Source organism: Manis pentadactyla, chromosome 14 (genome assembly GCF_030020395.1).
Source record: "Manis pentadactyla isolate mManPen7 chromosome 14, mManPen7.hap1, whole genome shotgun sequence".
Lineage (NCBI taxonomy): Eukaryota > Metazoa > Chordata > Mammalia > Pholidota > Manidae > Manis > Manis pentadactyla.
In genome coordinates, this window is record NC_080032.1 from 54,757,237 (window position 1) to 54,769,380 (window position 12,144).

The 12,144-nt window shown below is 45.1% G+C and overlaps 1 protein-coding gene across 3 annotated transcripts in view; it reads right to left on the minus strand.

The window, feature by feature from the left end:
• Positions 1–12,144, minus strand: part of CPNE4 (copine 4) — a 481,705-nt gene that overhangs the window by 24,011 nt on the left and 445,550 nt on the right. The window lies entirely within an intron of this gene.

Below are 12,144 nucleotides of genomic sequence, written 5' to 3' on the forward strand. Positions count from 1 at the left end.
GAAAAGGGAGACTGGTGGTTTTAAAGTGAATGCATCTCGTAGGAAGTGTGGTCAGCCACAAGGAAGACATGGCCTGAGGTGGAAAAAAGTAGGAAGTAACATACTCTGTCAATAAGGAAAGCGAGATAAAAAACTATTAGCCTTTAAAAACTAGTTATTAATTTGGTTGAGGCCATTTCTGGAGTTGAATCCCCAAGGGCCAAATGGAACCTGAGGCTGATATGTGGGTCAGGAAGCCCAGACACTCCTGCCACACCAGCAGGTAGCTGGGGGAGCAGGGCGCCTGCCCCCAGACTCATGCGCCGCAAAGGAAAGGCTTCCGTGCTCTCCAGGCAGGACGAGCCCGTTTCCGAGACGCAGGCGAACTCCCGTAGAACTAAAGTCTGGTGAAGATGGGGTCTGCGCGGAAGCCCGTCGTCACGCCTCCACGCCGGCCCACACATTCTCCGCGAGCAGAGGCTCCATGCGAGACACGCCACGTGTGGCTCCCGTCCGGGTGAAGCCCCGCCCGCGGGTGGCAGAGACCTGAGGGCCGCGGCAGAGGACACCCCGAGGGCCGCAGCAGACCCTGAGGGCCACAGCAGAGACACCGAGGGCCATGGCAGAGGAGACCCCGAGGGCCGTGGCAGAGACCCCGAGGGCCCAGCCTCGCGCGCGCGGGCGCGCAGAGAGAACCTCTATCTTGTAGCCGTGGTCATCATCAAACCACGCAGTCATTATCCTTGAACTTATTAGAATTGTTTTTTCTGACTCCCATCATCATCGTCTAAATAGAAATTGACTCACCTAAACCTTTTAACAACAAAATGCCTAAGCCTGGAGAGTCCTAAAACGGTACGGAACATTTCTTCTGATTTTCAACATCATTTCCATTTAAATTAAAGTTAGTTTAACAAAGACCTCTTGAAAAAAATGCTTCTGCGTGAGGAGGGGCGGAGGGATTAAAATGACGGGGCTGCGGGGAGAGAAGGAGTGCATGTGTGCGTCTTCCTTCCGGGGCCAGCACAGCCCTGTCCCTGGCTTGCCGGGACACAAAGGCTCTATTTTCTCTTATGATCTTGTGGATGAGAAATGTTACTTGTGTGATGTTTGGCAAAATCCCTTTCTAACAAGTCACTGGAATGTCCCCTTGGACTTAACAAGGTGGGCTGTTGCGTCTGGGAGGACAGGGGCGAGGTGCCGCGCGCTCCGTTTCAGCTCCCGAGATGGGCGGGTGAGAGCAGCGGCGATGGGGGGAACGCCAGCCGTGTCTGATTCTGTAAGCCTGCAGCGGGATCAAAGCAACTGAAGAGACAAGTCAGTAGGCTGACCGTGATTCACGTACCGCCTCTTTCTTTCTTTCTTTCCTTCTTTCATGAAGCTATTGTTTTCATCACTGATTGTTTCCCCTTTCCTTCCTCACCCTTCCACAGGACGATGTTGGAAATAAATTTAAGTAGGATTCAGATTCTGTTTTCAGAACACCCAGATGTTCTCACAAAGGAGTACCAGCGGATAAAATGCCAGTTCCAGCAGTGTTTCGAAAGGGCACGCCATGTGAAGGAAAAGCACACAGCCTTTCCCCAACCCTGAGACGCCCTTTCAGATAACAAAGGGCAGAAGAGACAGCAGCCTTTGTTAGCAACCTACTGCGTGTCGGCACTGTGCTGCTTCCAGGCAGAATGGTACCTCATTTTTATACAAACTTCGGTGGAAATTGTTGTTCCTTTTTATTAATGATGATCCAGATGCTCCAAAAGTGATGCAGGTCACACAGGTCATAGGGGATGGAGCTGGGTTTAAACTCAAGTCTGCATGGCCCCAGAAACTGCTCCTCCAGTGAACGACTGCACCCCCATGAGAACACATGAGCTTTGGCTAACATGGCCAGATGTCTCATAGGTAAGTTTCATTCCTACAGGGACCAGAGGGGACTTGGCCTGGAGGTGGGGGGACTCGCTGGGGGCAGGTGCAGTAACAGGAGAGAAGAATGACCCTGAATGAACAGCTCCTTATGACCACAGCTGTTATAAAAGGTAGGAAAGGGGCAATTGAAGTGTGTGTGTGTGCGCACTTGTGAGAGTGTGTAATAGGGGATGATGTGTTACAGAGGACTGGGGTGGCCTACGAGGACCAGCACAATCCAGGGTTTTCTGGAGTAGATTTCAGCCAGAAGGTAAGAGTGGAACCACTAGAAGAGAGAAGACAGCAGGGAAGGTGCTTTAATCAAGGACTGCGATGAAAAGGTAATGGGGGTGGGAGCCCACATGTACTTAGTGAATGAGAAAGAGGTGTAAGGCCCTGCATGGGGCCCCACTGGACAGACATCCAAATATATGCAGATGATTCCCAGAGAGCTTCTCCAAGAGAAGCCCTGGAGAGGCAACGTTCAGAGACGTCGTGCGTCTGGGCTCCTGGGCTGATGAGCGTGTGAGCCACTGTCTTCAGCCTTTGTCCCGACAGGACACACCGAGGGAGCCTGGCACCTCGCATGTGCGCACACAGAATTTCATAGATGAAACAGTGCTGGGAAGGCCACATGTAAGGCCACTGCTTTCTCTCCTGCTGAAGAAAACATTTCAGACATCTAGAGAATCCTAGAGAATGGGGCAGTGTTATGGAGATAAACTCGACTCTTCTCCACCTTACCTGTAGTGCAGGTCATCAGCGGCTTTTGATGATTATTAATAGTGAGTACCAATGGCTCACCACACCCTTCGCCATGGCTCATGATATTCCCCTACTGCACTTCAGGATCTTGCAGTGGAACCTGTCCCGTGTGCTGATTATCTGAGTGTCAAGGGGATTCCTCAGTAACAAAAATGCTGATGTCTTGATATAAAACCAGAGAATGAAATCAGGTAATATGAAGACCAGAAGGGAAAACCTCCATAAAGAAAAGTGACAACTCAAGAAGCATGATTGTCCATCTGCCCATCACCATGTCTGTCTGCGTGGGTGAGATCCTTCAAGTATGCAGGCCCTGAGCAGCAGCCTCTGAGCCCAGGGGTACCACCTGGGTGGGTATGTTGTGTTATGTGTGATGTGTGGATGAGCACACATAGATTTTGGCAATAACAAAAGAAAACCACTTGTAGGATTGGGACTAGGGTTAGGCAAGAGAGGGATGAAGCCATACAATCAAGAATGCAGCTGACACGATGCTCTCATGGCTGCCTCCTTCAGTTTTGCGCCCTGGGTGCCTCTCTTGCCTCACCCACATTTTATATCTGTGCTCAGGCTTGGAATCATTCCCTTATGCTTAAAACCTAGGGGCAGAGATGATGGGAGAAGGGGACTGTGACTGAAGATACTCAGGTCAGAAAATGAATAGGATTTGGTGAGCAGATGAATGTGGAGTTGGGTGCCACTTAGGAACAGGGGGCATGGAGGAGGTAGCATCTCTAGGGCAGTGGAATGACCTGAAGGTAAGTGTTAGAAGGTCAGTCTTGGGTTGCCTGTTCTCGGTGGCCTAATGGAACAGGCCTGATGGAAATGTACTTTTCCTGCAGGCAGGCCTCTGAGATCCCCTCTTGCCCTGTGGGGGTGGCTGCTGTGTCTGTGATGACCACAGAAGTGATTTCAGCCCAGGAGATGGTGACGCAGCTTTGGAGAAGGGTACAAACTTAAACATCACAAAACTACTTATCATTTGACAAGACAGCACTGGACAGTCTTAAGCACAAGATGGGTAAGTGATTTTTCCCTGACAAATGATGGTCACTGCAGTGTCCCTGAGGAAGCTGGAGATAAAACACCTAGTTTCAGGAGGTGGCCTTCCACCAAGAATTCTCTGTGCTCTGTAAGTCAGCATTAGTGGAAAGGGAACAGAGCAAAAGGTTAGGCTTATTTTAAAAAGCAACAGGAAGGCAGTGAAAGATGGGATTAAGCTGAGAAATAAAAGCAAAAATGACTGAAAAATGCCAGTTTGTGGAGCTGGCTACCATCACATGGTTTCCTGAATGCTGGTGAGCCTACAGAGCTACCACGTTTCATTTCTGACATGAAGCATTTATGAAGCCTGGGCTGGTCGGTGCTCCAATTTCTCAGTGGGCAGCTGGGGAACAGGTGTCCACCCACTGCTCCCCTTACAACCTGTCAGCCTCACTTGTCACTGAGCAGAGCAGGGAGTGTCTTTGCAAAGCCCCACGAAGCAGGGAGGCCAGATGCCCATCCGTGCCACCAAGTCCCAGTATGAGGGCTGCTTCCCAGAGAGGCTGTAAGTGGATGAGGGCACCTTCTTTGGGCATTTTTAGCTTCTTATGTGATGTGAACCTTCTCCTCACATCCCTTCCCCATTGCTGACAACGGGCCACTTGAGAACCTCCTAGAAGCTTTTTAAGAGAAGCTGCTGTGAACCTGCCTATAGTTAGCTGTCCAATCTCCTGAAGCTGACCTTCAGTTGACCTTGTGGTATCACCTGCTGGAGTCACTGGTGTTCTTAGATTTGTATACAGTTGGGTCCTACACAATAAGCCTTGTAGGTGGGGACACACATTGGTCTGCACCATTTCTTAAAAGATGGGTTAAATTCCTGTGCTTTTCTATTTCTTCAAAACTCTGTAGGGGCTAAGAAATATGAACCTGGACTGGATGGACAAGACCTGAGGTCCCCTGGCTCATTTCCTGGAATGGGCCCCTTCAACCAGGGCTCCTTCTTACTGCTCAGAGGCCCACACCACAGCCGGCTAGTATGTTATCTGGGGTATAAGACAGAGATTTAAAACTCAAACTGGAACATAGTGTAGACACAGGATTCCCTAAATATGTTAGGGTTAGAAAGATTTCCACAGAGAGCCTTTAATACACAATCATTTAAACCACATTCAGCTTATTATATCATATTACATTATTAAAATGTAGATTATAAAATCAGAGGTAAAGGAAGGCAATTCCATCTTTAATTTTTAAAAATTAAACATAATAAAAATGGTCATCTCAAAATAGTAAGACAGAAATAGTTTTTCAGTCATGTGGACCACTTGAGAACCTGATACACAAATCTCTATCATCTCATTGGAAAATGCACACACTTTGCTCTGCACACAGTTTTGAGAGGCCAAGGGTGCCCTAAGGATAACCTTTGTTCCTTAAAGATTTCACTAGCCTAGTAAGTCCTGTTTTTCTTCCAGTTATTCTTTCTCATCCTCTCATATACCTGTATAAACATTTAAAACAGTTGTAATGATAGAGTAGCTCTGTTTTATTTCTTTTTTTCACTTAACACTATGTTATAAACACCAATCTCTAAAATTATCATTTAAAATGACTTTATCATAATCCACCTAAATGAGGTGCGGTATTTTACATAGCCATTATCTTATTGTCAGACATTTAGGTTGCTTAAAACTTGCTTCTGTGGAGATTCAAGATGGCGGAGTGAGAGGTGATATAGAGAACTCCTCTCCAAACCACACATAAAATGAAAATATAGTTAATACAACTAATCCTGAAAAGAGAAACAGGAAAGAAGGCTGCACCAGCCTGCAAACACCTGGAGAACAGAGAGGACCTCACCAAGCAGGGTAATGTACCAAAGCCTTGATCCGGCAGGAACCAAGCCCTTCCCCCACCCCAACTCACTGGTCAGAGGAAGAGAAACAGACCAGGGAGGAGGTGGAAGCTTAGGACTGCTGAACGCCCAGCCCTGGAGACCTGCTTGGGAGCACAAGCCTACATTGCATGGTGCTCTGGAGATTAGTGGGGTTGGAAAGCTAAAACAGGTAGAATACTTGGAGAGACTTGAGATTCCAGCTGTTTGGGGAGAACAGCGATCCACACCCAGCTGCTCTGGGACAAAGGAAAGGCAGGTGGTCTGAGAAGCTTTCTAGCAGTGAGAGGGCTGCTAAAGGGGCGGGATTTGCATGGAGCTTGCTGTGCGGGAGAAGGGAAAGGTGGACAAGGTTGGGCAAGCTCTGCCCAGCAGGTTGGAAGCTTTCAGGAGTTTCAGGAGCTCCATCTCCCTGGCTGGCTACTCAGCTCCGAGGCCCCCCACTGTGATACGCGGCCTGTTGCACCTTCCTCCTGGTGTGCCAGCACCAGCTCACATAGTGGCAGTCCCTGCCTTGGCGTCAGGCCAGCCAGAGGGAGGCCCCACCTACAGCAGCTACAGACGCAAAGCACAGAGGCTTACACGTGTGTGCTGGCCCATTGGTTCTGATAGTGGAGACAGACACTTCAGCCAGGAAGCAGGAAACAGCTCCTTCCTCCCCCCAGGCAGCAGCGCTGCTCTCCTGCAACCTCCAACATCACTCCAGGGGCTGAGCAGCTCCAGAGACTAGAGCCTCTGGGCACTAGACAGTGCCACATACAAATATGAAACGTCAAAGGAAGTTGGTTCAAACAAAAATCTCACAAACGCCACAAAAAGGACCAAATGAAACTGAACTCACCAATGTTTCTGAGAGTTTGAAATAAAAATCATAAATATGCTCATGGAGGTACAGAAAAATATTCAAGAACTCAGGGATGAATTTAGGATGGAGATGCAATCAAGAAATTCCATATCTGAAATGAAACATACAATGGAGGAATTTAGAAGCAGATTAGATGTAGTAGAAGAGACAGTAAATGGAATAGAAATTAAAGAGAAATACAAAAAAGCTGAGGCACACAGGAAAAAGGATCTCTAAGAATGAAAGAATATCAAGAGAACTGTGTGGCCAATCCAAATGGAAAAATATTCACATTATAGGGGTACCAGAAGAAGAAGAAGAGAGAAAAAGGGATAGAAAGTGTCTGAGGAGGAGGCGGAGCCAACATGGCGGCGTGAGTAGGACAGTGGGAATCTCCTCCCAAAAACATATATACTTTTGAAAATACAACAAACACAACTAGCCCTAAAAGAGAGACCAGAAGACGCAGGACAGTGGCCAGACTGCAGCTACACCAGCGAGAACCCAGCGCCTCGCGAAGGGGGTAAGATACAAGCCCCGGCCCTGCGGGACGCGAGCGCCCCTCCCCCCAGCTCCCGGCGGGAGAACAATAGGCAGAGCGGGAGGGAGACGGAGCCCAGGACTGCCGAACACCCAGCCCCAGCCATCCGGGCCAGAGCGCAGACACAATACATGCCCAGGGGGCCCTGGATACTGGGGGAACAGGGGGTAGACCTCAGAGCGGGTGCTGAAGCTGATGCCCCTGTGACAAAGAAAAGCGGGGGCTTTTTTGAAAGTCTTAAAGGGACAGGGACTTAACAGCTTGACGGAAACAACCCAGGTCACAGTACAGCAGCTGGAAATTACAGGGAAAACCGGGTGCACTAACCCCCTGGGCAACAGCTCTGAGACCCCTCACGGAGGCAAACAGTCAAGCAGCCCCCCCATCCATCACCCCACCGGGCGCTGCGAAAGCAGAGAAGCAGCCTGAGACAAATTCCGCCCACAGAAAGGGAAATTTCTCCCTTCCGGCCAGGCAAGACACAAAGACCCACTCTACACGCAATTACCCAACACAAGCCACTAGGGGTCGCAGTTGCCCCAGTAAAGAAAGGCCAGTAGTAAGTGAAAATTTTGGCCCTCCCAGCTGACAGTCAATAGCACCTGTCAACATGAAAAGGCAAAAAAATATGATTCAGACAAGACTAACCCAGACAGCTTCGGCATCTGCTACATCTTCCCCTGAGAAGGAATCTGGGGAGATAGATTTAGCCAGTCTACCTGAAAAAGAATTCAAAACAAAAGTCATAACCATGCTGATGGACTTGCAGAGAAATATGCAAGAACTAAGGAAGGAGAATTCAGAAATAAAACAAGCTCTGGAAGGACTTCAAAACAGAATGGACGAGATGCAAGAGACCATTAATGGACTAGAAAACAGAGAACAGGAACGCAGAGAAGCTGATGCAGAGAGAGATAAAAGGATCTCCAGGAATGAAAGAATTTTAAGAGAGCTGAGTGATCAATATAAAAGAAATAATTTAAGAATCATAGGCATTCCAGAAGAAGTAGAGAGAGAAAAGGGGATAGAAAATGTCTTTGAAGAAATAATTGCTGAAAATTTCCCCAAACTAGGGGAAGAAATGGCCTCTCAGACCACAGAGGTACACAGAACTCCGATGACAAGGGATCCAAGGAGGGCAACACCAAGACACATAATAATTAAAATGGCAAAGATCAAAGACAAGGACAAAGTATTACAAGCAGCCAGAGAGAAAAAAAAGGTTACCTACAAAGGAAAACCCATCAGGCTATCATCAGACTTCTCAACAGAAACCCTACAGGCCAGAAGAGAATGGCATGATATACTTAATGCAATGAAACAGAAGGGCCTCGAACCAAGACTACTGTATCCAGCACGAATATCATTTAAATATGAAGGAGGGATTAAACAATTCCCAGACAAGCAAAAGTTGAGGGAATTTGCCTCCCACAAACCACCTCTACAGGGCATCCTACAGGGACTGCTCTAGATGGGAGCACTCCTAAAAAGAGCACACAACAAAACACCCAACATATGAAGAAGGGAGGAGGAGGAATAAGAAGGGAGAGAAATAAAGAATCATCAGATTGTGTTTATAATAGCTCAACAAGCGAGTTAAGTTAGACAGTAAGACAGTAAAGAAGCTAACCCTAAACCTTTGGTAACCACAAACTTAAAGCCTGCAATGGCAATAAATTCATACCTTTCAATAATCACCCTAAATGTAAATGGACTGAATGCACCAATCAAAAGACACAGAGTAATAGAATGGATAAAAAAGCAAGATCCATCCATATGCTGCTTACAAGAGACTCACCTCAAACCCAAAGACGCGCACAGACTTAAAGTCAAGGGATGGAAAAAGATATTTCAAGCAAACAACAGAGAGAAGAAAGCAGGTGTTGCAATTCTGGTATCAGACAAAACAGACTTCAAAATAAAGAAAGTAAAAAAAGACAAAGAAGGACATTACATAATGATAAAGGGCTCAGTCCATCAAGAGGATATAACCATTATAAATATATATGCACCCAATACAGGAGCACCAACATACCTGAAACAAATATTAACAGAACTAAAGGAGGAAATAGAATGCAATGCATTCATTCTAGGAGACTTCAACACACCACTCACTCCAAAGGACAGATCCACCAGACAGAAAATAAGTAAGGACACAGAGGCACTGAACAACACACTAGAACAGATGGACCTAATAGACATCTACAGAACTCTACATCCAAAAGCAACAGGATACACGTTCTTCTCAAGTGCACATGGAACATTCTCCAGAATAGACCACATACTAGGACACAAAAAGAGCCTCAGTAAATTCCAAAAGATTGAAATCCTACCAACCAACTTTTCAGACCACAAAGGCATTAAACTAGAAATAAACTGTTCAAAGAAAGCAAAAAGGCTCACAAACACATGGAGGCTAAACAACACGCTCCTAAATAATCAATGGATCAATGACCAAATCAAAATGGAGATCCAGCAATATATGGAAACAAATGACAACAACAACACTAAGCCCCAACTTCTGTGGGACGCAGCAAAAGCAGTCTTAAGAGGAAAGTATATAGCACTCCAAGCATATTTAAAAAAGGAAGAGCAATCCCAAATGAACGGTCTAATGTCACAACTATCAAAATTGGAAAAAGAAGAACAAATGAGGCCTAAGGTCAGCAGAAGGAGGGACATAATAAAGATCAGAGAAGAAATAAATAAAATTGAGAAGAATAAAACAATAGCAAAAATCAATGAAACCAAGAGCTGGTTCTTCGAGAAAATAAACAAAATAGATAAGCCTCTAGCCAGACTTATTAAGAGGAAAAGAGAGTCAACACAAATCAACAGTATCAGAAATGAGAAAGGAAAAATCACAACAGATCCCGCAGAAATACAAAGAATTATTAGAGACTACTATGAAAACCTATATGCTAACAAGCTGGGAAACCTAGGAGAAATGGACAACTTCCTAGAAAAATACAACCTTCCAAGACTGACCCAAAAAGAAACAGAAAATCTAAACAGACCAATTACCAGCAACGAAATTGAAGTGGTAATCAAAAAACTACCAAAGAACAAAACCCCCCGGCCAGATGGATTTACCTCGGAATTTTATCAGACATACAGGGAAGACATAATACCCATTCTCCTTAAAGTTTTCCAAGAAATAGAAGAGGAGGGGATACTCCCAAACTCATTCTATGAAGCTAACATCACCCTAATACCAAAAACCAGGCAAAGACACCACCAAAAAAGAAAACTATAGACCAATATCCCTGATGAACGTAGACGCAAAAATACTCAACAAAATTTTAGCAAACCGAATTCAAAAATACATCAAAACCATCGTACACCATGACCAAGTGGGATTCATCCCAGGGATGCAAGGATGGCACAACATTCGAAAGTCCATCAATATCATCCACCACATCAACAAAAAGAAAGACAAAAACCACATGATCATCTCCATAGATGCTGAAAAAGCATTTGACAAAGTTCAACATCCATTCATGATAAAAACTCTCAGCAAAATGGGAATAGAGGGCAAGTACCTCAACATAATAAAGGCCATCTATGAAAAACCCACAGCCAACATTATATTGAATAGCGAGAAGCTGAAAGCATTTCCGCTGAGATCGGGAACTAGACAGGGATGCCCACTCTCCCCACTGTTATTTAACATTGTACTAGAGGTCCTAGCCACGGCAATCAGACAAAACAAAAAAATACAAGGAATCCAGATTGGCAAAGAAGAAGTCAAACTGTCACTATTTGCAGATGACATGATACTGTACATAAAAAACCCTAAAGACTCCACCCCAGAACTACTAGAACTGATATCGGAATACAGCAAAGTTGCAGGATACAAAATCAACACACAGAAATCTGTGGCTTTCCTATATACCAACAATGAACCAACAGAAAGAGAAATCAGGAAAACAACTCCATTCACAATTGCATCAAAAAAAATAAAATACCTAGGAATAAACCTAACCAAAGAAGTGAAAGACTTATATTCTGAAAACTACAAGTCACTCTTAAAAGAAATTAAAGGGGACACTAACAGATGGAAACGCATCCCATGCTCATGGCTAGGAAGAATTAATATCGTCAAAATGGCCATCCTGCCCAAAGCAATATACAGATTTGATGCAATCCCTATGAAACTACCAGCAACATTCTTCAATGAACTGGATCAAATAATTCAAAAATTCATATGGAACCACCAAAGACCCCGAATAGCCAAAGCAATCCTGAGAAAGAAGAATAAAGTAGGGGGGATCTCACTCCCCAACTTCAAGCTCTATTATAAAGCCATAGTAATCAAGACAATTTGGTACTGGCACAAGAACAGAGCCACAGACCAATGGAACAGACTAGAGAATCCAGACATTAACTCAGACATATATGGTCAATTAATATTTGATAAAGGAGCCATGGACATACAATGGCGAAATGACAGTCTCTTCAACAGATGGTGCTGGCAAAACTGGACAGCTACATGTAGGAGAATGAAACTGGACCATCGTCTAACCCCATATACAAAAGTAAACTCAAAATGGATCAAAGACCTGAATGTAAGTCATGAAACCATTAAACTCTTGGAAGAAAACATAGGCACAAACCTCTTAGACATAAACATGAGTGACCTCTTCTTGAACATATCTCCCCGGGCAAGGAAAACAACAGCAAAAATGAACAAGTGGGACTATATTAAGCTGAAAAGCTTCTGTACAGCAAAAGACACCATCAATAGAACAAAAAGAAACCCTACAGTATGGGAGAATATCTTTGAAAATGACACATCCGATAAAGGCTTGACGTCCAGAATATATAAAGAGCTCACACGCCTCAACAAACAAAAAACAAATAACCCAATTAAAAAATGGGCAAAGGAACTGAACAGACGGTTCTCCAAAAAAGAAATACAGATGGCCAACAGACACATGAAAAGATGCTCCACATCGCTAATTATCAGAGAAATGCAAATTAAAACTACAATGAGGTATCACCTCACACCAGTAAGGATGGCTGCCATCCAAAAGACAAACAACAACAAATGTTGGCGAGGCTGTGGAGAAAGGGGAACCCTCCTACACTGCTGGTGGGAATGTAAACTTGTTCAACCATTGTGGAAAGCAGTATGGAGGTACATCAAAATGCTCAAAACAGACTTACCATTTGACCCAGGAATTGCACTCCTAGGAATTTACCCTAAGAATGCTGCAATCAAGTATG